Here is a 27489-nt window from a genome sequence, read left to right as displayed (position 1 = left end):
TTGCTGCTAGAATTAGTGTTTGTTTCATCTTTCGACTAATAAGTCACCCGTGGGACTGTATGGGAAGCACCATGGGCAATGACTGAGTAACCTCAGCTGTCTCACACAGTTCACATCACTGTCCTTTCCAGAGCCAGGGCGACCTTAAGGACCTTGACTTGGCACTCCCTTGCTTTCTTAGCGTGTCTTTAGTTATAGTTTAGAGCTGCTGGAGACAGCCAGATGACTGTAAACAAGGTACTCATTGACTTTCTGAAATGCATCTAATGTGAGAGACTGGGACATATGGTTCAGAATAATTGTTTCCAACATTTTATTATGCAAAGTTTCAAACACACAAGAAAGTTGAAAGAATTGTATATAAACACCCATACACTCACCATCTAGATTTTACAATTTACATTTTACTATAGTTGCTTTAGCACTATCTACCTATCCATCCCTCTGTCCATCTGTAAATCATCTTATTTTTTGATGCATCTCAAAGTAAGTTGCAGATATAAGTACACTTCATCTATTAACACTTCAACATGCATACACTTTACTAGAGTTTAATATTTGTTTACAAGGTTTTTTTAAAGGTAAAATTCATATACAATTCCAAAGGAGTTGAAAACTTATGTCCATACAAAAATCTACACAAGGATGTTTATAAGCAGCTTTGTTCATAGTTGCCAAAACTTGGAAACAATCAAGACGCCCTTCAGTAGGTGAATGGATAAATGAACTATGGTTCATCCAGACAGTGGAATATTATTCAGCACTAAAATGAGTTATCAAGCCATGAAAAGACATAGAGGAACCTTAAATGTGTATTACTAAGTGAAAGAAGCCACTCTAAAAAGGCTACATACTGTATGATTCCAACTATATGGCATTCTGGAAAAGGCACAACTATGAAGACAATAAAAACATCCGGGGTTGCCAGAGGGGCAGGTAGGGGAGGGAGTGGATAGGTGGAACACAGAGGATTTTTAGGGCAGTGAAAATATTCTGTATGATACTATACGTTTGTCCAAACCCATAGAATGTACAAAACCAAGAGTGAATCCTAATGTAAAGCATAGACTTTGAGTGATTATGACGTGTCATTGTAGGTTCATCAGTTATAACAAATGTACCAGTCTGATGAGTCATGTTGATAATAGAGACTGTGCATGTGTCAGGGCAGGGGGAAATCTCTGTACTTTCCTCTCAATTTTGCTGTGAACCTAAAACTGCTCTAAAAAAAATTGTCTTTAAAAACAATTAGTAAGAGGTCGACCCCATGTTCGAGTGGTTAAGTTCATGCACTCCACTTCAGCGGCCCGGGGTTTCGCTGGTTTGGATCCTGGGCACGGACATGGCACCACTTGTCAGGCTACACTGAGGTGGTGTCCCACATGCCACAACTAGAGGGACCCACAACTAAAAAATATATATATATATACACACACACACACACACACATATACACACACAACTATGTACTGGGGGGATTTGGGGAGGAAAAGCAGAAAGAAAAAAATTAGAGGCTGGCCCCATGGTCAAGTGGCTGGGTTCGTGTACTCCGCTTTGGTGGCCCAGGGTTTCATCAGTTCAGATCCTGGATGCAGACATGGCACCGCTCATTGGGCCATGCTGGGGCGACATCCCACATAGCACAATCAGAATATGCAACTATGTACTGGGGGGCTTTGGGGAGAAAATGGAAAGAAGAAGAAAATTTTTAAAAAAATTAGTCAAGTCTGGCCCAGTCGCATAGTGGCTAAGTTTATATGCTCTGCTTCAAGCAGCCCAGGGTTCGCAGGTTCAGATCCCAGGGGCGGACCTATACACCACTCATCAAGCCATTTTATGGCAGTGTCCCACATACAAAATAGAGGAAGACTGGCACAGATGTTAGCTCAGGGCCAATCTGCCTCACCAAAAAAAATTAGTCAAGTCAGGAGAATGAGCTCTGTCTGCAAAAGAGAAGGACTACTGTTCATAAAAAAAATTGTATACAGTGAAGTAGACAAATCAATAAGTGCACCATTTGGTGAGTTTTCACAAATGTGTTCACATATGTATGCCATATCAAATTATAAAATATGACTATCACCCCAGAGAGTTCACTTACGGCCCTTCTCAGTCAATGCCTGTCCCCACCACACCTCCAGAAGCAGTTCCCTGTTTCCAGAATAATTTTAACTAATACCTAGTGAAATTCTTTTTAAAATTGCTTGGGAAATCCCTAGATTACTTCAGCCCATTGTTCTTGGTTATAGACTCTATAGAAGTCACAGGAAATTTCCAGTCTTTCCTGAGATAATAATAGATGTTTTGTGAATATGGCTTTTTTTTCCTATAAGTTACTTTAAATTATGAAACAGGAGAACTGATCTGCAAGCTGCAGAACAGATGTTCAGTACAAGCTTTTTATTTCATAATACTGAATTGCATGGATCTAAGGAAAAATGTAATTAATCGGCAAAACTTTCAAAAGAAAAGAAAAAGCAGGTCACTACCACTCATTCCCTTATATCAATAGTCCAGTGAAGGCAAAGCTCTCAGTGTATTGTGCAAGGTGAAAAGGAAGCTCTCAGGCTTCAGAGTGGTGGGATATTATTAAAGCCCTGTGACAATAAACCAGGCTGGCCTCAGAACCTGTTTCTCAGACACTCTCATTTAATATCAGCACTCCAGGCAAATTGGAACCTTTCAGAGCTCGTGAAAATACCTCCTGCGGTGCTTAATCATACACATCTTGAGGCTTTTTGATAAACTCCGTAACAGAAGAAGGTTTGAGTCCCAAACAGGTATTGCGTGGCTCACTTATTCCTTCTTTTGTCCCACTAAAATGGTTTTTAGTGCATGGATAGTTCTGTGAACATTTAAGTCTTCATATAGACCTATCCCTGTGAAACAAACACGTGAGGATGAAAAACATGATTCCCAGTTTCAAGGGGTTTACAGTCTAAGTAGTTCTCTGTTTTATGGAAAGAAGCAGGTAGAAGAGAATTCTGACTAAGATGTCGGGCATGATGGAGGGGGACTTGTGGAAAAAGGAAAATTTGAACTAGGCCTTGAAAGATTGGCAAGATTTTTGACAAATATGGATGAGAAGAAAAAGCCAACCATTTTTCATATTGCAGCCTGAGTGATCTTTCTGAAGCACAAATCTGATCATTGCATTCCTCTACGTAAGCCCTTCAGTGATGAGAAATATCTGCGCCCAGTTTGTTTTGTGAGATAATGGTGCCCAGCACACAGTGGATGAGGAAACAGACCCACTAGGGGTCCTGTCGTCCCCAAAGCCAGCTACTTAACAGCAGAACCAGACCAGAAATCAAGCCCCTAGGGAACACTCCTCTCTTTAGGCGCCTCAACAGCCATTGTTGGTTTAAAAAAAAAGTTAACATCCTGGGAATAAAAAGAAATTTCATAACTTGATAAAAGATTTTTCATAAATCATTAGCAAATCTTATAGAAAACAATAGAGGGACTTTTAATCAAGTCAATAATGAGATAAAGATGCTTGCTACTGCTATTTAATATTTTCTAGATCCTAGGATCTAGAGATAAGAAAAAGAAATGAGTTATAAATATTGGAAAAGACCATAATATTTTCAAGTGATGATTATCTAAATAGAAATCCAAGGAAACTGAGTAAAAACAACTCTTAGAACTAGTAAGATTTAGCAAGGGGCTAGAAATAAAAAATATAGCTTTCCTATGTATTAGTAACAACCAGCTGCAAAATGTACCAGGAGGGAGATTTCATTCTCAGTAGCACCCAAAACTGTAAAATACCTAAGAATACATTTTAAAATAAAAGGATAATCAAGGGGCTGGCCCCGTGGCTGAGTGGTTAAGTTCGCTCGCTCCGCTGCAGGCGGCCCAGTGTTTCGTTGGTTCGAATCCTGGGTGCGGACATGGCACTGCTCATCAAACCATGCTGAGGCAGCGTCCCACATGCCACAACTAGAGGGACCCACAACGAAGAATATACAACTATGTACTGGGGGGCTTTGGGGAGAAAAAAGGAAAAAAATAAAATCTTTAAAAGGATAATCAAGTTTTTAATGTTTAGTGAAATATATTCCTGGATAGTAAGACTTTATATTGTAAAGCAATCACTTCTTCCTTAAACTATAAACTGAATGCAATTCCAACCAGAAGGCCGTTTTATTTTAAACTTGGGACTTGATGAGTGAGTTCTAAAGTTCATCTAGAGGAATAAAAACACAAGAAGAAGGAAATTCTGAGAAAGGATAATGGAGGTGTTGGAAGATCTCCCCTTTAAGACACTGAGACAGGGCCGGCCCGTGGCCAAGTTCTTAAGTTTGCGTGCTCCACTTTGGCGGCCCAGGGTTTCGCCCATTCGGGTTCTGGGCGCAGACATGGCACTGCTTGTCAGGCCATGCTGAGGCAGCGTCCCACATAGCACAACCAGAGGCAAACACAACTAGAATATACAACTATATACTGGGGGGTCTTGGGGAGAAGAAAAAAAAGATTGGCAACAGTTGTTAGTTCAGGTGCCAGTCTTTAAAAAAAAAAAAAAAAAGACATTCAGACATTGTGGAAAGCTATAGAAACTGAAAGTGTATGTAGGTCAAGAATAAACAAACAAGTCAATGGAACAGAAAAGAGAGTCCAAAAACAGAGCCACGTATATGTATGGCAATTCAGTGCATGATAAGGATAGCTTTCACATCAGTGGAGAAAGTATGGACTAGACGATGTTGAAAGATTGGCTAGCCATCTGGGGACAATGATCACATTAAATCTTAATTTCCTACTAAGTACAAAGAAAAATTCCAGATGAATTAAAAACTAAATGTAAAATATAAAACTGTAAATATAACTATATATATATAATTGGAAAACACTGAAATTTTAAAAATCTTGGAATGGAGGAATTCTTATACAAATCACAAAACTGAAAAACCATAAAGGGGGAAAATACTGAGTGATGTGTCTATAATAAAAGTAGCAAAACTTCTTTGCAGCAGATACTGGATCAGTCAGGAAAATAGCCACCACACTGCTTATTTTAACAGCAAGAACTTAATCCAGGGGGTTGATTAAATGGTATGGAGAACTCAAAAGGCAGAAGGGAAACCATGAGGAATCATGGAAATAGTACTGGCAGGAAACAGCTACCACCCCTAGGCCTGGGGGACAAGGGAAGAGGTTGGGCTTATGGGAATCTAAAAGCTTGGAAGAGGGTCCCAACAACACTGGAACTCAGACCTCTGACAACGGGGTATATATTAGTTTTCTATTGCTACTGTAACAAATCACCACAAATTTAGTGGTGTAAAACAAATTTATCATCTTACAGTTGTATCGGTTGGAAGTTTTGACACAGATCTTACTGAGCTAAAAATCAAGGTACCAGCAGGGCCATGTTCTTTTCTGGAGGCTCTTGGGAAGAATCCATTCCCTTGCCTTTTCCAACTTATGGCAGATGCCCACATTGGCTTATGGCTCCTTCCTCCATCTTCAAAGCCAACAATGGCTAGTTGAGTCCTTCACACATCATATCATTCTGACACTAACATTTCTGTCTCCATCTTCCACTTTTAAGGACGCTTCTGGTTACATTGTGGTTACAAGGACCCACCCATCCAGATTATCCAGGATAATCTTCCATCTCAATGTCCTTAACTTAATCACATCTGCAAACTCCCTTTTGCAATGTAAGATAACATATTCAACATGTTCCATGGAATTAGGATGTGAATATCTCTGGAGGGCCATTATTCTGCCTGGCTGGTACCTCCAAGGGATGCAGTGAAGCTTATTCCGGGAGTGCTATAAGAGCCTGGAAACTGGAACTAAGTGCTGCCTTCATCGTAAGGGGGCCAATCCTGGAGTGACACTGACAGGAGCAGCAAACAAAATAGGAAGGAGCAACTCCCTTCTCCCTCCCACTGTCTTCTAGTTTCTCTCTCGTGACCCACTATTGGGGGGACCTAACAGGAAGCTAGCTGACTAAGGAGAATTGTACTTTTGTAGTTTCAGTCCCAGCATTGCAGAGCAGAATGTAGAAGGATGGATTTGAGGTTGAGAAACAATAGCTTAGTAACTGATGAAGATACCCTTAAAAAAAAGTAAAGTTTAAGTGTATGACAGCCTGAGATGACATTATACTAAATAAAGGGTTAGTAAGTCCAATATATCATGTTTTTTTTATAAACCAATAAGAAAAAGACAACAAAACTGGGCAAAGATAAAAAATCCACAGTGACCGATAAACATATGAAAATACCCTTAACCTTATTAGTGATCGGGGAAATCGCTTAGGGCCTAGACCCAAGAGAAGGATCTACGTCTTCTTGTTTAGAGGATATACTGATACTTATTTTGGCACAGCTGAAACACAAGTTGACACACCAAGAATTAGTGGATCAATGAATAGTGAGGGCTCTCCAGGTAGAAAATAGGAAGACTATAACATTAGCATACGAGCCATGTTAAAGGATGGGCCTTCATGGGTATGCGCAGATATATGGAATTTAATCTACATAACAACAGTACATGCGATATTTCTTCACTGTAGAAACCTTGGTTCAGAAACAGCAACAACTTTAGAAAGCATTATTTAGAGAGGTAGCCTGCCTCATTCTTGATAACCCCAGATCAATCCAGTATGCCATAAGCCAACTATAAAAAGATATAAGGATTAAGGAGTGACATCAGCATCATGGCAGAGTGAGTTGTTCCCTTTGTTTCTCCATTCTAAGTTACAACCAAATGGACATCCATTGCCCAACAAAAGATTCCCTACGCAGCACAACAGACTGCCTAAGAGATCCATGCAGCTATACGTCTGAAGGAGGGTGGACTGGACCCCCCCAGGAAGCAGTGGAACTAAGGGAGCAGCCCCTTCTCCCTCCCCCAGCAGCAGAGATCCAGGGTGCAGATTCTTACACAGCAGCCAGTGTGACTGTGAGTGGAGGCAAGGGCGGCCCTATCTGCAAGTTACTGCCTGCCTGAACTCTCATGGGATGGCTGTGGAGCAGCAGCAGCCCAACCCACACAACTGTGAGTAGACAGAGTGGGAGCAGAATAAACAACCCCTGCCCCCCACCCAGTGGTGGATGGTGGAACCTGAGGCCAGAAGCATCAGGAACCACAGAAGAACTGGTGACCCAGCCTCCTGTGGTGGCACCCCCAACACCATCTCCACCAGCAGTGGGGGCTGCATACAAGTCTCCAGGTCCCCAGGCCCCTACCGGTGACAGTGACACCCCTGAACCCAGCACCCCTGGCAGCAGTGCAACAGCACCCCCAGACAACCCAGGAACAGCAGCACAGGTGGTGCACAGCAGCAGCATCTGAGCCTGCAGAGAGCCAGTGGAGGAACACAAGACTCAGACAACCCCAGAAGCAGCAGAAGTGCTTGCAGCCTGGTGACCCTGGTGGTGTCATCTGAGACTGCAGTGACATTGTAAGCAACAAGACACCAGCAACCCCACAGGCACAAGGAGGGCACTGATAACACTTCTGACAGAGGCAGTGGAAAGTGCAGGCTCTCAAATACAATCAGAAGCAGCTCAGAACCAAAGTAACCAAAGCCATACCCAAATAAGAAAAGGTGATTACCATCACAAAAGAGCCAGCAAAGGATCAATTCATCAAACACCATGAAGAACTACAGTAACACAGCAGAACAGAAGGAAAATGATGTCTCCAATAATCAAATCTGAAGTCACAGAAGATTACAATCTAACTGACAAAGAATTCAACGTAACTGTCATAAAGAAACTCAACAAGTTACAAGAAAACTCAGAAAGACAGCTCAGTGAGCTCAGGAATAAAATTAACAAACAGAAGGAATACTTCACCAAAGAGACTGAAGCTCTAAAAAAATCCAAACAGAAATTCTGGTTATGAAGAACACAATTAATGAGATAGAAAATAATGCAGAAAGCATTAAAAATAGAGCAGACCTTATGGAGGAGAGAATTAGTGAGCTCAAAGATAAAAACCTAGAAATGATTCAGGTAGAGGGAGGAGAGAACTAAGATTTTTTAAAAATGAAGAAATTCTTCAAGAAATATCTGACTCAATTAGGAAAAGTAACGTAAGGATTATAGGTATCCCAAGGGGAGAAGAGAGGGAGAAGGGAGCAGAGAGCTTATTCAAAAAAAAATAATAGCTGAGAATTTCCCAAACCTGGGGAAGAAACTGGACATGCAAGTACATGAAACTAATAGACCTCCTAATTACCTCAATGCAAAAAGACCTGTTGAAGGCATATAATATTAAAATTGTCAAAAGTCAGTGACAAAGAAAAAATATTAAGGGCAGCAAGAGAGAAGAAAATAACCTACAAAGGAACCCCCATAAGGCTTTCAGCCTGTTTCTCGGCAGAAACCTTACAGGCCAGGAGAGAGTGGAATGATATATTCAAAATACTGAAAGACAAAATCTATCAGCTAAGGATACCTCTATCCAGCAAAATTATCCTTCAGATATGATGGAGAAATAAAAGCCTTCCCAGACAAACAAAAGCTGAGGGAGTTCATTGCCAGTAGACCTGCCTTAGAAGAAATGTTGAAGGGAGCCCTCCTACCTGAAACAAAAAGGCAAAGGTTTATAAAGCTTTGAGCAAGGAAATAAATAGACAGGCAAAATCAGAAAATTGCAGTTCTATATCAGAATAGGTTAGAAAACAATTATAACATAAAGGGTAAAGGGAAAGAAAGCATAAAAAATAACTATTAAACACTTCAACTTGATCACAAACTCACAACACGAAAAAGACTAAGTTTTGACAACAAAAACAGAGAAAGGGAAGAGGATAGGGATGGAATATGCACAGGCTAATGGACATAAGAGGCTTTCAGAAAAAGGACTATCTCATCTATGAGATCTTTTATGCAATCCTCATGGTAACCACTAAACAAAAAATCAGAGCAGAGTCACAAATCATAAATAAAGAGAAAACTGAGAAAACCATCACAGTAAACCACCAAACTGAATGGCAAACAGAAATACAAGGGAAAACAAACAATGGAAATATAGAACAACTAGAAAACAAAAGATAAAATGGCAGTATTAAACCATCATATATCAATAATCACTCTAAATGTAAATGGATTGAATTCATCAATCAAAAGACATGGAGTGGCTGGATGGTTTAAAAAACAAGACCCAGCAATATGTTGCCTCTAGGAAACACATCTCAGCTCTAAAGACAAACATAGAGTGAAGGGATGGAAAATGATACTCCAAGCAAATGGCAAGGAAAACAAAGTGGGTGTAGCCATACTTATATCAGACAAAACAGACTTCAGGATGAAACAGATAGGAAGAGACAAAGATGACCATTATATAATGATAAAAGGGCCATTCCACCAAGAGGACATAACAACTTATTAATATATATACAACTAACACAGGAGCTCCAAAGTACATAAAGCAACTATTAACAGACCTAAAGGGAGAAATTGATAGCAACATAATAATAGTAGGGGACCTTAACACCTAACTTCATCAGTGGATAGATCATCCAGACAGAAAGTCAACAAGGAAACAGTGGCCTTAAATGAACACTATGTCAGATGGACTTAATAGATATATATAGAACGTTCCATCCCAAAACAGCAGAATACACATTCTTCTCAATTGCACATGGAATAGTCTCAAAGATAGAAACAAAGCAAGCCTCAATAAATTTAAGAAGATTGCAATCATATCAAGCATCTTTTCTGACCACAATCCTATGAAACTAGAAATGAACTACAAGAAAAAAAAGCTAAGAATGTCACAAATATGTGGAGACTAAACAAGATACTACTGAACAACTATTGGCTCAATGAATAAATCAAAGGAGAAATAAAAAAATACCTGGAGACAAATAAAAATGAAAACACAACATACCAAAACCTATGAGATGCAGCAAAAGCAGTACTAAAAGGGAAATTTATAGTAGTACAGTCATACTTCAAGAAACAAGAAAAACCTCAAATAAACCAGCTTATGCTATACCTAAAAGATCTAGAAAAAGAAGAACAAACAAAGCCCAAAGTCAATAGGAGGAAGGAAATAATAAAAATCAGAGGAGAAATAAACAAAATAGAGACAAAGAAAACAATAGGATCAATGAAACTAAGAGCTTGTTCTTTGAGAAGATAAACAAAGTTGACAAACTCTTAGCCAGACTCACCAAGAAAAAAAGAGAAGACTCAAATAAATAAAATCAGAAATGAAAGAGGAGAAATTACACCACCACCACAGAAAAATACAAAGGATTATAAGAGAATACTATGAAAAGCTACATGCCAGCAAACTTAACCTGGAAGAAATGGATAAATTTTTATAATTGTGCAACCTCCCAAAACTGAATCAAGAAGAAATAGAGAATCACAAGCAAAGAGGCTGAAACAGTAATCAAAAACCTCCCAAAAAACAAAAGTTCAGGACCAGATGGCTTCTCTGGTGAATTCTACCAAACATTCAAAAAAGATTTAATTCCTAGCCTTCTCAAAGTATTCCTAATTATTCCTAACGGGACACTTTCTAACTCATTTTACAAGGCCAACGTTACCCTGATACAAAAACCAGACAAGGACAACACAAAAAAGGAAAATTACAGGCCAATATCACTGATGAACATAGAGGCAAAAATCCTCAACAAAATACTAGCAAATCGAATGCAACAATACATGACAAGGATTATACACCACAATCAAGTGGGATTTATTCCAGGGATACAGGGGCAGTTCAACATCTGTAAATAAATCAATTAACAAAATGAAGAATAAAAATCACAAGATCATCTCAGTAGATCCAGAGAAAGCACTTGACAAGATCCAACATCCATTTATGATAACAACTCTCAATAAAATGTGTATAGAAGGAAAGTAGCTCAACATAATAAAGGCCATATATGACAGACCCACAGCCAACATCATACTCAATGGTGAAAAACTGAAAGCCATTCCTCTGAGAACAGGAACAAGACAAGGATGCCCACTCTTGCCATTCTTATTCAACATACTGCTGGAAGTTTTAGCCAGAGCAATTAGGCAAGAAAAAGAAATAAAAGGGATCCAAATTGGCATGGAAGAAGTAAAACTCTCACTATTTGCAGATGACATTATTCTGTACATAGAAAATTATTCTATATATTATTCTATGTTATTCTACATATATATAATTCTGTATATATATGTGTATATATATATACATTATTCTCTCCCTCTCTGTATATGTATGTACTATGTATAGAAAACCCTAAAAAGTCCACCAAAAAACTATTAGAAATAATCAACAAATACAGCAAAGTTTCAGGGTACAAAAACAACATACAAAAATTAGTTCCACTTCTATACACTAATAATGAACCAGCAGAAAGAGAAGTCAAGAATGCAATCCTGGGCAAGCCCCAGTGGGCTAGTAGTTAAGTTCAGTGCACTCCACTTTGGTGGCCCAGGCTCAGTTCCAAGGTGCAGACCTATTCCACTCACCTGTTAGTGGCCATGCTGAGGTGGCGGCTCACATACAAAAAGAGAAAGATTGGCAGTGGATGTTAGCTCAAGGCAAATCTTCCTGAGCAAAGACAAAAAAGAAAATACAATCCCATTTGCAGTCTCAAGAAAAAGAAGGTGAAACACCTATACACCGAAAACTATAAAACATTATTAAAAGAAATTGAAGAAGACATAAAGAAATGGAAAGATATTCCATGCTCATGGATTGGAAGAATAAATGTAGTTAAAATGTCCATGTTACCTAAAGCAATCTACAGATTCAATGCAATTGCAATCAGGATATCAATGACATTCTTCACAGAAATAGAACAAGGAATCCTAAAACTTATATTGAAGAACAAAAGACGCCAAATAGCCAGAGCAATCCTGAGAAAAAAGAACAAAGTTGGAGGTATCATACTCCCTGAATTCAAGTTATACTACAAAGCTACAACAATCAAAACAGCACGGTACTGGCAGAAAAACAGACACACAGATCAGTGACAGAGGATTGAAAGCCCAGAAATAAAACTACATATCTATGGACAACTAATCTTTGACAAAGGAGCCAAGAACATCCATTTAGAAAGGAAAGTCTTCAATAAACAGTGCTGGGAAAACTGGACAGTCACATGCAAAAGAATGAAAGTACTCCATTATTTTACACCATACATAAAAATTAACTCAGAATGGATTAAAGACTTGAATATAAGACCTAAAACCATAAAACTCTTAGAAGAAAATATAGGCAGTACACTCTTTGACATTGGTCTTAGCAGCTTCTTTTTGAATACCATGTCTTTTCAGGCAAGGGAAACAAAAGAGAAAATTAACAAATGGGATTACATCAGATTAAAAAGCTTCTGCACACAAAGGAAACTCTCAACAAAATGAAAAGACAACCCACCAACTGGGACAAAATATTTGCAAATCATATATCCAACAAGGGGTTAATTTCCAAAATACATAAAGAACTCATAAAACTCAACAACAGAAAAACAACTCAATCAAAAAATGGACAGAGGATATGAACAGACATCTTCCCAAAGAAGATATACAGATGGCCAAGAGGCACATAAAAAGATGTTCAACATCACTAATTATTAGGGACATACAAATAAAAACTACAATGAGATATCACCTCACACCTGTCAGAATGGTTGTAATTAACAAGATAAGAAATAACAAATGTTGGAGAAGATGTGGAGAAAAGGGAACCCTCAAACACTGCTGGTGGGAATGCAAACTGGTGCAGCCACTATGGAAAACAGTATGGAGATTTCTCAAAAAATTAAAAATAGAAATACCACATGATCCAGCTATCCCACTACTGAGTATTTATCCAAAGAACATGAAATCAACAATTCAAAGAGATTTGTGCATCCCTATGTTCATCACAGCATTATTCACAATACCCAAGATGTAGAAGCAACCCAAGTGCCCATCAATGGATAAATGTTTAAAGAAGATGTCCACACAATAGAATACTACTCAGCCGTAAAAAAGGACAAAATTGTGCCACTTGAGACAACATGGCTAGACCTTGAGAGTATTACACTAAGGGAAATAAGTCAGACAAAGACAAATACTGTATGATTTCACTCACATGTGGAAGATACACACATAGATAAGGAGAACAGATTAGTAGTTACCAGAGGAGAAGGGGGTCGGTGGAGGGCAAAAGGGTTTGTAAAGGGGCACATATGTATGGTGATAGATAAACTATTAGCTATTGATGGTGAACACAATGCAGTCTGTATAGAAACTGAAATATAATAATGTACAGCTGAAATTTACACAATGTTATAAGCCAATATGACCTCAATAAAATAATAAAAGATAAATAAATTTTATTTTTTAAAAAATGACATGAGAGACGCCAGACCCCCCCTCCACCCCCCCACCCCTCCCCCCACCTCCCCACAAAAAAAGCTGTAAGGAGTAAGTTTGAGTTACAGGGCAATGATGTGCCTGAGCAAAGCTGGGAAGGGCAAAGAGCCTGGAGAAAGCAATTAGTCTCTAGGCAATGAGGAATCACAAAGATCACATCATATAACAATGTCAAATCAGATAAAATAAATTACTAAAAACAGAGGAGTGATGTTAGCATCATGGTGGAATAAGATGTCCCTTTTTTTATCCCTCCTCCCAACAGTAATTCAGCATCTATCTATGGACAAAAGTGCCTTTGTGGGAGCTGTGGGATCCAGCACCATACACCAAGGGGCCTGGGAGGAGTCTTACCCACCTGTGTGTCAGGTAATAGGTGTACAGACCTTGATCCCAGCTGTGGACCCTGCACTGGCCTGTGAAGCAGCTCTAGACCCTCTTGGCCACAATCCAGGAGGCCCTGGAGAACACTCTCTTAGACACTCGTGGATGAGAAAGCCTTTGTGGAAGTCCAGGTTTCCAGAGGAGAAATTCAAGCACACTGTTGGAGAAAAAGAAAAACCAAACAAAACAAGTTTGGACACATTGGAAAGGGTAAGAGGAAGAGATTAACTTTACCAGCATCATCCTTCCCCCAAGGCAGCATAGCTCAGGGCCAAAATAGGTCTTCTTGGCCCATGATTTCTCTCACAGGGGAAGTGAGAGTGTGTGAGTGAGCATCCGGCTTCCCCAGCTATGCGGGAGACTACCAAAGAGGCTCATTTCTCTCTTACCCCATCCAGAGTACTGAATTGTAAGCTACATGATTAGGGGGCAGGAAGAGTCTGGAAGAGTGGCAGATAGGAGTCTTGGAGTGCATTAAAGGGATGCAGATTCTACTAACTGCATCATGCACTCCATCAAGAAGCCTGCCCACTAGCCACAGGGATCACCTTGCCTGTGGATCCCCCAGCTGGCCCATAGCACCCCAAGCACTCAACATGTTTTACCCACACGTACCCCTACCTGTGGCTGGCTCTTGTGCATGCTCCTGATGCCAGTGACAAAGTGAGCTTTGGCACATGTGCTTTGGCACATAGCTAGTGAGCATGTGCAGAAGGCCAGCCTGAATGTGCACACCAGAGAGAAACCACAAATTTGGACTTTAGTGCCACCTTTGGTAAAACAAAAGGGGGGCTGTCAGCACTCAGCTTGGTGAGTTGCAGAATTGAGAAAAAGGCATATAAGCTTAAGAATTTTGCACATGAGGGAGCAAGAAGCATGGGGCAGGTGTATCCATCAGTCTGAGAAAGCCTCAGAATCACTAGCAGAGCTGAAAGAAGGTAGTTCTCTCCCAGAGGCAGTTAGTAAACTGGAGGATGTGACTGCTACTTGACATGCAAAGACAGCAACACAAAACTTCAAGGAACGTGAAAAAGCAAAGAAACAGGACACTACCAAAGAATCACAAAAATCTTCTAGAAACTAACCCCAAAGACATGGAGATCTGTGATTTACCCAGTAAAGAATTCAAAATACCTGTCTTAAAGAAACTCAATGAGGGGCCGGCTCCATGGCTGAGTTGTTAAGTTCGCACGCTCTGCTGTGGCAGCCCAGGGTTCAGATCCTGGGCGCGGACATGGCACCGCTCATCAGGCCATGTTGAGGCAGCGTCCCACATCCCACAACTAGAAGGACCTGCAACTAAGATATACAACTGTGTACGGGGGGGGGGGGGGGGGGGAGGGGGGTTGGGGAGATAAAGCAGAAAAAAAAAAATACTGACAACAGTTGTTAGCCCAGGTGCCAATCCTTAAAAAAAAAAAAAAAAAAAAAAGGAAGATTGGCAAGAGTTGTTAGCCCAGGTGCCATTCTTTAAAAAATAATAATAATAAAAGAAAAAAGAAAAAAAAAAAAGAAACTCAATGAGCTAAAAGAAAACAGAGAAAGATAATTCAACAAAATCAAGAAAACAATACATGAATAAAATGAGACATTTAACAAAGAAATAGAAATCATAAAAAAGAACTAAAATTCTGGAGCTGAATAATACAATGAATGAAATGAAAAATGCAATAGAGAGCATCAATAATGGAATGGATCAAGCAGAAGAATCTGTGAGATAGAAGTCAGGAACTTTGAAATTATCTAGTCAGAGGAGAATAAAGAAAAAAAAGAATGAAAAAGAGTGAAGAAAGCCTACAGGATCTATGGGATACCATCAAAAGAAACAATTTGCAAATTATTGGAGTTCCAGAAGGAGAATAGATGGAGAAGGAGACATAAAGCTTACTTAAAGAATTAATGACTGAGAATTCCCCAAATCTGGAGAGAGATTTGTATTTCCAAGTTCATGAAGCTCATAGGTCACTAAACAAAGTCAACTTAAAGAGATCCTCAGGCCACCCCGGTGGTGTAGTGGTTAGGTTTGCATGCTCCACTTTGGCAGCCTGGGGTTCGCAGGTTCACTGGTTAGGATCCCAGGCACACACCTACATACTGCTCCCTGAAGCCATACTGTGGTGGCATCTGACATACAAAATAGAGGGAGATTGGCACAGGTGTTAGCTCAGGGCCTATCTTCCTCACCAAAAATAAATAAATAAATAAATAAATAAATAGATCCTCTCTAAGACACCCTATAATAAGACTGTCAGAAACCAAAGACAAAGAGAGAATCTTAACAGCAGCAAGATTAAAAAAAGCTTGTAACTTACAAAGGAACCCCAATAAGGCTATCAGTGGATTTCTCAGCAGAAACCTTATAGCCCAGAAGAGAGTGGGATGATCTCTTCAAAGTGCTGAAAGAAAAAAATGCCAACCAAGAATACTGTATCCAGCAAAGTTAATCTTCAGGAATAAAGGAGAATTAAAGACTTTACCAGACAGACAAAAGCTGAGGGAATTCATAACCACTAGACCTGCCTTAGAAGAAGTGCTGAAAGGAGTTCTTCAAGCTTAAATGAAAGGACGCTAATTAGTCACATGAAAACATGAAAAAAAACAACACACTGGTAAAGGTAAGTAGATAGTCAAATTCAGAATACTCTAATACTGTAATATGATGGTGTGTTAAGCACTTAACCATAGTATAAAGGTTAAAGGAAAAGAGTATTAAATATGACCATAGCTACATTAATTTTTTAATAAATATACAATACAAATCAAGGTACCAGTGACACCAAAAATATAGACATGGGGGGAGTAAAAGGGTAGAGTTTTTGTATGAAGTTGAAGTTATCAGTGTAAAATAGACTATTATATGTATAAGATGTTTTATGTAAGCCTCATGGTAACCACAAAGCAAAAGCCTACGGTAGTTTCACAAAAGCTAAAGAGAAGGGAATCAAAGCATACCACTACAGAAAATCATCAATTTACAAAGGAAGGCAGCAAGAGAGGAGGAAAGGAACAAGGAAACTACAAAACATGCAGAAAACAATAAGATGGCATTAGGAAGTCCTGATCTATTGATGATTAATTGTAAATAGGTTAAATTCTCCAATGAAAAGGCATAGAGTGGCTGGATGAATAAAAAAAACAAGACCCAACTATATGCTGCCGACAACAGAATCACTTCAGCTTTAAGGATGCACATATGCTCAAAGTGAGGGGATAGAAAAAGATCCATGCAAGTGGAAACCAAGTGAGTAGGGCTAACTATGCTTGTACTAGACACAACAGACTTTAAGCTGAAAACAGTAATAAGAGTCAAAGAAAGTGATTATACAGTGATAAAGGGGTTAATTGAGCAAGAAGATATAACAATCATAAAGTTATGCACCAACTTTGGAGCACCTAAATATATTAAGCAAATACTAACAGATCTGAATGGAGAACAGACAACACAATTATAGTAGGAGACTTTAATACCCTACTTTCAACAATGGATGATCATCCAGACAGAAAATCAACATGGAAGCATTGGATCTGAACTATACTTTAAGCTGAATTACCTAACAGACATATGCAAAACATTCTAACAGCAGCAGAATACACATTCTTCTCAAGCACACACTGGAACATTCTCCAGGAAAGAGCATATGATAGGTCACAAAACAAGTCTTAGCAAATTTAAGAAGACTGAAATCATACCATGTATTTTTTCTAACCACAGTGGTATGAAATTAGAAATCAATAATAGAAGGAAAACTGGAAAATTCACAGATATGTGGAGGTTAAACAACCTGATACCGATCAACCAATGGGCCAAAGAAGAAATCAAAAGGGAAATGAAAAATGTCTTGAAACAAATGAAAATGGAAATACAACATGCCAAACCTACGAGAAGTAGCAAAAGCAGTTCTAAGAGATGTTTATAGCAATAAATGTCTACTTTAGAAAAGAGATCTCAAATAAACAACCTAAATTTTCACCTCAAGGAGCTAGAAAAAGAACAAACTAAGCCCAGAATGAGCACAAGGAACAAAGTAATAAAGATCAGAAATAAATGAAATAGAGACCAGAAAAACAACAAAGATCCAAATGAAACTCAGAGCTGGGCTTTTTTTTAAAAGGTAAACAAAATTAACAAATCCTTAGCTAGACTAACAAAGAAAATAAGAGAGAAGACTCAAGTAAAATCAGAAATGGAAGAGGAAACATTACAATTGATACCACAGAAATACAAAAGATTTTTGTATTAAAGAGACTACTATGAACAGTTATACATCAATTAATTGGATAACCTAAAAGAAATGGATAAGTTCTTAGAAACTTACCACCTACCGAGACTGAAATATGAAAAAATAGAAAATCTGAACAGACCAATAATGAGTAAGGAGATTGAATCAGTAACCAAAAATCCCCCCAACGAAGAAAAGCCCAGGCCCAGATGGTTTCACTGGTGAATTCCACCACACATCTAAGGAAGAATTAACACCACTCTCTCTCAAACTCTTCCAAAAAGTTGAAGAGGAGAGAACACTTTCAAACTCATTTTTTGAGCCCAGCATTACCCTGGTACCAAAGCCAGATAAAGACTACAAGAAAAGAAAACTACAGGCCAATATCCCTGATGAATATAGATGCAAAAATTGTCAGCAGAGATCTCGTCAAGATGGCGGCGTAAGCAGACTCTGAACTCATCTCCTCCCACGAACACAACCAGGTTACAACTATTTTCGGAAAAATTACCCTGGAGAGAAAACTGAAAACTGGATAAAAAGAACCCCCACAACAAGGGACAGTCCTGACTAAGGAGGAAGAGGCAGAAATTCCTGCTAGAGAGGAAAGAAGCCATCTTTGGGAGCAGCGGAGCTTCTCAGCTGGCCAGGCACGAGCCACCCTAAGGTTGTGAACTAAAGGCTGACAAAGATTATCACTTTAAGGTGGATAATGATGAAAATGAGCACCAGTTATCATTAAGAATGGTCAGTTTAGGGCTGGTGCAAAGGATGAATTGCACATTGTGGAAGTAGAGGCAATGAATTATGAAGGCAGTCCAATTAAAGTAACACTGGCATCTTTGAAAATGTCTGTACAGCCAACAGTTTCCCTTGGGGGCTTTGAAATAACACCACCTGTGGTCTTACAATTGAAGTGTGGTTCAGGGCCAGTGCATATTAGTGGACAGCACTTAGTAGCTGTGGAGGAAGATGCAGAATCAGAAGATGAAGAGGAGGAGGATGTGAAACTGCTGAGTATATCTGGACAGTGTTCTGCCCCTGGAAGTGGTAACAAGGTTCCACAAAAAAAAGTAAAACTTGCTGCCGATGAAGATGATGATGATGATGATTTTGATGAGGAGGAAGCTGAAGAAAAAGCTCCAGTAAAGAAATCTATACGAGATACTCCAGCCAAAAATTCAAAAAAGTCAAACCAGAATGGAAAAGACTCCAAACCATCAACGCCAAGATCAAAAGGTCAAGAATCCTTCAAAAAACAGGAAAAAACTCCTAAAACACCAAAAGGACCTAGTTCTGTAGAAGACGTTAAAGCAAAAATGCAAGCAAGTATAGAAAAAGGTGGTTCTCTTCCCAAAGTGGAAGCCAAGTTCATCCATTACGTGAAGAATTGCTTCCGGATGACTGACCAGGAGGCTACTCAAGATCTCTGGCAGTGGAGGAAGTCTCTTTAAGAAAATAGTTTAAACAGTCTGTTAAAATTTTCCATCTTATTTCATTTCTGTAACAGTTGATATCTGGCTGTCCTTTTTATAATGCAGAGTGAGAACTTTCCCTACCGTGTCTGATAAATGTTGTCCAGGTTCCATTGCCAAGAATGTGTTGTCCAAAATGTCTGTTTAGTTTTTAAAGATGGAACTCCACCCTTTGCTTGGTTTTAAGTATGTATGGAATGTTATGACAGGACATAGTAGTAGTGGTGGTCAGACAAATGGAAATGGTGGGGAGACAAAAATATACATGTGAAATAAACTTAGTATTTTAATAAAGTAAAAAAAAATTGTCAGCAGAATACTAACAAAACAAATTCAACAGCACATTAAAAGGATCATACACCACGATCAAGAGGGATTTATCCCTGGGATGCAAAGATAGTTTAAGATACACAAATCAATGAATGTGATATACCACATTAATAGAATGAAAGATAAAAATCATATGATCATCTCAATAGATGTAGAAAAAGAATTTGACAAAATACAACATCTTTCATGATAAAAACCTTCAACAAATTGGGTATAAAAGGAACATACCTCAACATAATAAAGGCCATATATGACAAGCCCAGAGCTAATATCATACTCAATGGTGAAAGGTTAAAATCTTTTCTTCATGGGGCCAGCCTGGTGGTGCAGCGGTTAAGTGTGCATGTTCTGCTTCGGTGGCCCGGGGTTCGTAAGTTCGGATCCCAAGTGCAGACATGGCACCATGTGGCAAGCCATGCTGTGGTAGGCATCCCACATGTAAAGTGGAGGAAGATGGGCACGGATGTTAGCTCAGGGCCAGTCTTCCTCAGAAAAAAAGAGGATTGGCAGATGTTGGCTCAGGGCTAATCTTCCTCGAAAAAAATAATAATAATAAATAAATAAATAAAAGCTTTTCTTCTAAATCAGGAACAAGACAAGGGTGCCCACTCTTACCACTCCTATTCAACATAGTAGAAGTGCTAGCCAGGCAGTCAGGCAAGAAAAAGAAATAAAACACATCCAAATCTGAAAGGAAGCAGTAAAATTGTCTTTGTTTGCAGATGATCCTATCTTATATATAGAAAATCCTAAAAACTCCACCAAAAAACTGTTAGAACTAATCAACAAATTCAGTAAACTTGCAGGGTACAAAATCAACACACAGAAATCAGTTGCATTTCTATACACTAATAAAATATCTGAAAGAGAAACAAAGAAAACAGTTCCATTCACAATAACATCAGGAACAATAAAATACTTAGGAATAAATTTAACCAAGGAGGTGAAAAATGTGTACACAAAAAACTGTAAGACTTTCGTGAAACAAATTAAAGAAGACACAAATAAATGGAAAGCTATCCTGTGTTCAGGGATTGGAAGAATTAATATTGTTAAAATGTCCATACTATCCAAAACCATCTATCTATTCAATACAATCCGTATCAAAATTCCAATGGCATTTTTCACATAAATAAAAGAAACAATCCTAAAATTTGTATGGAACTGCAAATAACCCTGAATAGCCAACACAATCCTCAGCGAGAACAAAACAGATGGCATCACAGTTCCTGATTTCAAACTATACTACAAAGCTATTGAAATTAAAACAGTATGGTACTGGCATAAAAATAGATACATAGACCAATGGAACAGAATCAAGAGCCCAGAAATAAACCCTCACCTGTACAATCAACTAATATTTGACAAGGGAGCCAAGAATAATCAATGGGAAAAGAATAGTCTCTTTGATAAAAGGTTTGGGAAAACTGGATAATCACATGCAGAGCACTGAAATTGGACCCTATGTTACACCGCTCGTAAAAATTAACTTGAAATGGACCAAAGACTTATAAGATCTGTAACCATAAAATCCTAGAAGAAAACATAGGGGAAAGCTCCTTGACATTGGTCTTGGCAATGACTTTTTGGATGTGACACCAAAAGCACATGCAACAAAAGCAAAAATTAATAAGTGGCACTACGTCAAACTAAAAAGCTTCTGTATAGCAAAGGAAATAGTCAACAAAATGAAAAGGCAACCTACAAAATGGGAGAAAATATTTGCAAATCATATATCTGATAAGGGGTTAATATCCAAAATATACAAAGAACTCATACAACTCAATAGCAAGAAAACAAACAATCCAAATAAGAAATGAGCAGAGGATCTGACCAGATATTTTTCCAAAGATGTCAACCTAAAAGTAAAACAGCCAGTTATTTTAGCAGCAAAATGGGTTTATTTGGCAATAGCAAAGGAATTGCATTTTGGGACAAGCCAGCCATAGCAAAAGCCATAGGCCAGTCCAGCAAGCAAAGGAGGGGAACGTTATTTTATAGAGAAAAAAGAGGAAGTTGGAAGGGGTTGTTTTGAACAAAAGCCCATCGGTTGAAGGCAAGAGTTCAGAGTAGTGACAGTTTCTCATTGACTGAGTTGCTGGGGATACAATGTACATCTCTTCCTACTGGGGTCTGTAATTGAGGATTCTTCCTGTTGAGGACTTCATGTTGAGATCTGTCATTGACAATCCTTCCTGCAATTGACTGAAGTGGTAGTGCATGAGGGCTCCCCCTTCTGGCCTCTTAACTCCATTTTAAGTGAGATTTCCCTTTATTAATTTTCACAAAGACATCCAAAGGGCCAACAGGTAAGTGAAAAGATGCTCAAAATCACTAATCATCAGGGAAATTAAAATTAAAACCACAATGAAATATCACCTACCTGGTAGAATGGCTGTCATCAAAAAGACAAGAGATAGCAAGTGTTGGCAAAGATGTGGAGAAACGGGAACCTTTGTGCACTGTGGGTGGGAATGTAAAGTGGTGCAGCCACTATGGGAAACAGTCTGGAGGTTCCTTAAAAAATTAAAAAGAACTATCCTATGATCTAGCAATTGCACTTCTGGGTATGTATCCGAAGGAAATGAAATCAGGATCTCAAAGAGATATCTGCACTCCCATGTTCATTGCAGCATTACTGACAACAGCCAAGATATGGAAACAACTCAGGTGTCCATCAGCAGATGAATAGATAAAGAAGATGTGGTATATATGGAATGGAATATTATTAAACCATGAGAAAGAAGGAAATCCTGGCATTTGTGACAACAAGGGTGGACCTTTAAGAGCATTGTGTGAAGTGAAATAAGTCAGAGAGAGAAAGACAAATACAAGGGGCTGGCCGCGTGGCCGAGTGGTTAAGTCTGCGCGCTCCGCTTCTGTGGCCCAGGGTTTCACCAGTTAAGATCCTGGGCGCAGACATGGCAACACTCATCAAGCCATGCTGAGGTGGCGTCCCACATGCCACAACTAGAAGGACCCACAACTAAAAATACACAACTGTGTACCAGGAGGCTTTGGGAGAAAAAGGAAAAATAAAATCTTAAAAAAAAAGACAAATACTGTATGATATTACTTATATATAGAATCTAAAACAGCTAAACTCATAGAGACAGAGTAGAATGGCGGTTGCCAGGGGCAGCAGGATGGGAAAAATGGGGGGATGCTGGTCAAAGGGTACAAACTTTAAGTTACAAGATGAATAAGTTTTGGGGATCTAATGTTCAGCATGGTCATTATAGTTAACAATACTGTATTATAAAGTTAAAAGTTGCTAAGAAAGTAGATATTAAGTGTTCTCACCACAAAAAAATAGGTAATTATGTGAGGTGATGGAGCGTGGTAGCTAACATTATGGTGGTAATCATTTCACAGTATATAAGTGTATCAAATCAACTGGTAAGCCTTAAACCTATACAATGTTATACGGGTACGCCTTAAACCTATACAATGTTATATGTCAATTATATCTCAGTACAGCTGGGAAATAAATAAATACTTACATTAAAAAGACAAAAGGTTTAACATCAATGACCTAAGAAATTAAAAAAGAAGTAAACCCAAGATAAGCAGAAAGAAAAAAATAAAGAACAGAAATTAATATAGAGAAAACAGACAAACCCGAGAGAAAATTACCAAAGCCCAAAGTTGGTTCTTTGTAAAAAGAGCAACAAAATTGTTAAGGTCTAGCTTAGTGGACCAAGGAAGGAAAAAAGGAAGGGAACATCAATTGCAGAACACAAATATCAGAAATAAAATGGAGTTATCACTGATGATTTTTAGCAAAAATTTGAGGAAGAAGTAACACTAATCCTACACAAACTTTATCAGACAATAGAGAAGAAGGTAACACTTCTGAACTTATGAGGCTAGTATTACCTGAATATTAAGACCTGACAAAGACATGACAGAAAAAGACAATTATAGATCAATATCCCTTATGAATATAGACATAGAATACTTAAGTAGATCTGTCAAAGGAGCTGAAAATAGCTGAAGTTTTTCTAGAGAGAGAGTCAGTTCATTATATAGAGGAAGCTAAAACTGAAGAAGAAATAGTGGTCTCGGAAAGTGGTAGGATGCAAATAATAAAAACAAATCAAGGTTAAAACACCAATAAGATTACCTTTTTTTCCATCTCTCCAACTGGCAGAGATTGAAAAACACCACCTGATGGTAGTGTCAGGAAATATGCATTCTCAAACATTATTGGTGGGAATGTAATGCAGCACAACCTTGTGGAGGACAGTTTGGCAACGCCTTTTTTTTCCTGAGGAAGATTAGCCATGAGCTAACATCTGCCGCCAATCCTCCTCCTTTTGGGTATCTTTCTTTTTTGTTTTTTGTTTTTTTGCTGAGGAAGACTGACCCTGAGCTAACATCTGTTCCCATCTTCCTCTACTTTATATGTGGGACGCCTGCCACAGCATGGCTTGACAAGTGGTGTGTAGGTCCACACCCAGGATCCAAACTGGTGAACCCTGGGCCACCGAAGTGCAACATGTGAACTTAACCGCTGCGCCACCAGGCAGGCCCCAGCAATGCCTTTTAAAAGTGGGTATTCAGGGGCCCACCAGGTGCCATAGTGGTTAAGTTCACACACTCAGCTTCAGTCAGCTGGGGTTCCCTGTTCAGTCCCGGGCAGGGACCTACACACTGCTTGTCAAACCATCCCACATACAAAATAGAGGAAGATTGGCATGGATGTTAGCTCAGGGCCAATCTTACACACACACACACACACACACACACCCCCCAAAACAAAACAGATAAAAGTGGGGATTCAGACCATGCACTTTCCATTTTTAGATCCAGCTTCTTTGCATAGAAGGGCGTCCAAATGAGCAGAGATGTCCACAGTATAGTGTTGGATGTGAAGGAGCATGTTTATACAAAGCATGATCCTGTTTTTATGAATTATATTTATATATATGTCCATAGGAGCAAAAAAGACTGTTCAAAAATATAAATATTGTTTCTGGATCTTGGAATTATAGATTATTTTTCTTTTCTTTTTTTTTTTGCTTGTTATTTCCTGAATTTTAAAAATGATGATATATATTGTTTCTGAAGCAAGAAGAAAAATTAAAGGTCATTAAAGGAAAAAAAAATTACTAAAGTGGTTAGGGTACTGCCAGGTTAGCACATATTCATGGAAAGAGAGGTTTATCTTCTTTTGTTTTATTCCCAAACCAGCACAATTTGTCTTTGATGGCCCTTACAGAATTCTTTGTCCTGGCAGTGAATGGGTTAGCTTTGTCTTTTCTAGAGGATGGACATAGATCTAAAAATATCAGAAAGAAACCCAGATAAAACAAACCTGAAGACTGAAGAAATTATTGGTTTTTGTCAAAGTCCTACTTTTAGACTGAGTTGGAGGCTTGTTATCTAACATATTGCAACATGGAATTGTAACCCCACCATGTTGCCCTGTTGCATCAGGAAGGAGCTGTCCGTCGCCAGAAAGAAAACAGCCTACTTAGAGCCAGCTCCAGCACTCATGGATCCCAGGTGCTGGGAAACTGTTTCTTTACGTTTCCATTCGGTTACCTTTTGGTCTCTCTCTAGAGTCAGTCTTAGAGGATTCCTGGATACCCATTTCTCTTCCTGTTGCCCTCCTCTTCTTCTGCCCACACCTGCCCCACTGTCACCCCATCTCTGACCTGGGTTCCTGGTTCCACTATGGACTATGGGAACAGTCCTGGGCCCTGGGTTCTTCAAAGTGGAGCACGTACCAGACCAAGAAAGCTTTCTGTTGACAGTTCCGATAGTCCCCAGTATATGCTTTTATGACATTATGCTAAGTGGCTCTCTCTCAGGGTAGAAAGGGGAAGAAATACAAGAGTCCTGTGAAACAGGAAACCCTTTTCTTCCACACAGATGCTAGACCTTGAGGGCGGACATAAGGGTTATTTGCATGTTTGGATGCTGCTAGGCTTTCACACTGAGGGATGATAATGTACACGTTGGTCTCAGAAAAAGTTATAATGATTAAGGGAACTAAATTTGCTAACAGAATTAGAAAATTTTATGCTACACCAAGGGAATATTTAAAAAGGTAGCAGAGAGAGTTACATCTTGAAATATTTATACGTATGTATATATACATGGGTTAGTATACACACAGTATTTCCTAGTTCAACCGAGAGGGCTGAGCAGCAATGGCACCGCAGTACAATGAGCACATCTAAGGCCTAGATCTTGATTTCTAATATCATTCTGCCATAAAAGGCACCAGGACTCCTTGGAGAAATGGCTGATTCTAGGACTGAGGAAGGAGATATACAAGATGAGCCAGGAGCATCTTGTAAGAGGAAAGTAAGGAAATGCTCCCAAAAAACCAAAACCAAACAAACAAAACAACACAAAGATGTCAAAGGGGCATAGGAGCCAACTGAAAAAGCTCCCAATGGCCACTGGGACAAGGTGAACAGGAAAGTAAAGTAGGGTATTAAATTTGCTATCAGGATTCAAAAAGTTTATACTACACCAGAGAATGTTAAGGAGACTGTAGAGATGGTTACGTGTAGAAATATTATCATCCACCAGTGTAAACGCTAACAGCACCGAAGCATGCAAATAAAACCTATGTGAGCCCTAAAGGATTATAGTCTAAAGTATAAAGTAAATACCCATGCGTGCATACTGATATTAATCAATGATTGTATAGATAAATAAATTTGGGGGGAGAGAAATCTCCTGTGCAGAGGAACTGCACAGAATTTACGTAGATGCTTTGCTCTCAATGAGGTAGAACATAACTTCCCTCTCTGAAGGTATGGGCTACACACAGTGACTTACTTCTAAAGTTGGAAGTATGGAAATGGGGGAAAGAGTAACTTCACAGTGGAGAAACCTGACAAACACTACCTCAGCCAGGTAATCAAGGTCAACATCAATGTTGATAGTGTGTACCCTTGATAGGATGGGATGACAATGGCACTTTATCTCTGCAGTCTTCCTTCTAAAAACACATAGTCTTAGCATGAGAAAACCTCAGACAAATCCTAATTGAGGGGCATTCTACAAAGTACTCGACCAGTTTCTCAAACCTGTCAAAGTCATCAAAGATAAGGAAAGTCTAAGAAATAAGAAGAGTCTAAAGGTACATGATGACTAAATGTAAGATGGGATCCTGGGGGCCGGCCCGGTGTTACAGTGGTTAAGTTTGCCCATTCTGCTTCAGTGGCCCGGAGTTCGCCAGTTCAGATCCTGGTTGCGGACATGACACTGCTTGGCAAGCCATGCTGTGGTAGGCGTCCCACATATAAAGTAGAGGAAGATAGGCACGGATGTGAGCTCAGGGCCAGTCTTCCTCAGCAAAAAAAAGAGGAGGATTGGCAGCAGTTAGCTCAGGGCTAATCTTCCTCAAAAAAAAAAAAAGATGGGATCCTGGGACAGAAAAAAGGACATTAGGTAAAAACTAAGGAAATCTGAATACATTTTGGGCTGTAGTTAAAGTATGTTACCATACTAATGTAAGATGTTAATGATAGGGGAGACCTGGTGCAGAGCACCTGGGAAATCTCTGTACCATTTGCTCAATTTCCTGTAAATATAAAATTGTTTTTAAAATAAAATGTTGTTTTTAAAAATCATATGAGAAAGCACACACAAAAAAGGAGGCTGTAGAAAATTATTCCAGATTAAAAGTTTATTTTAAAAAGGACTGTTGCACGTGACGCCCCAGAGACTTACTTCCTTTACAAAAATCTATGCACATTTTAAAAACTTAAA

At 39.0% G+C, this 27489-nt stretch overlaps 1 protein-coding gene and 1 pseudogene across 5 annotated transcripts in view; both read left to right on the top strand.

Moving 5' to 3' along the window:
* Positions 1–27489, top strand: part of LOC106827226 (collagen alpha-2(I) chain-like) — a 70620-nt gene that overhangs the window by 21616 nt on the left and 21515 nt on the right. The gene's annotated exons all lie outside the window — the stretch shown is intronic.
* On the top strand, positions 18677–19727 carry LOC106826648 (nucleophosmin pseudogene; annotated as a pseudogene).

Source organism: Equus asinus, chromosome 8, assembly GCF_041296235.1.
Source record: "Equus asinus isolate D_3611 breed Donkey chromosome 8, EquAss-T2T_v2, whole genome shotgun sequence".
Classification (NCBI taxonomy): domain Eukaryota; kingdom Metazoa; phylum Chordata; class Mammalia; order Perissodactyla; family Equidae; genus Equus; species Equus asinus.
This window is presented reverse-complemented; position numbering and strand designations above follow the sequence as displayed.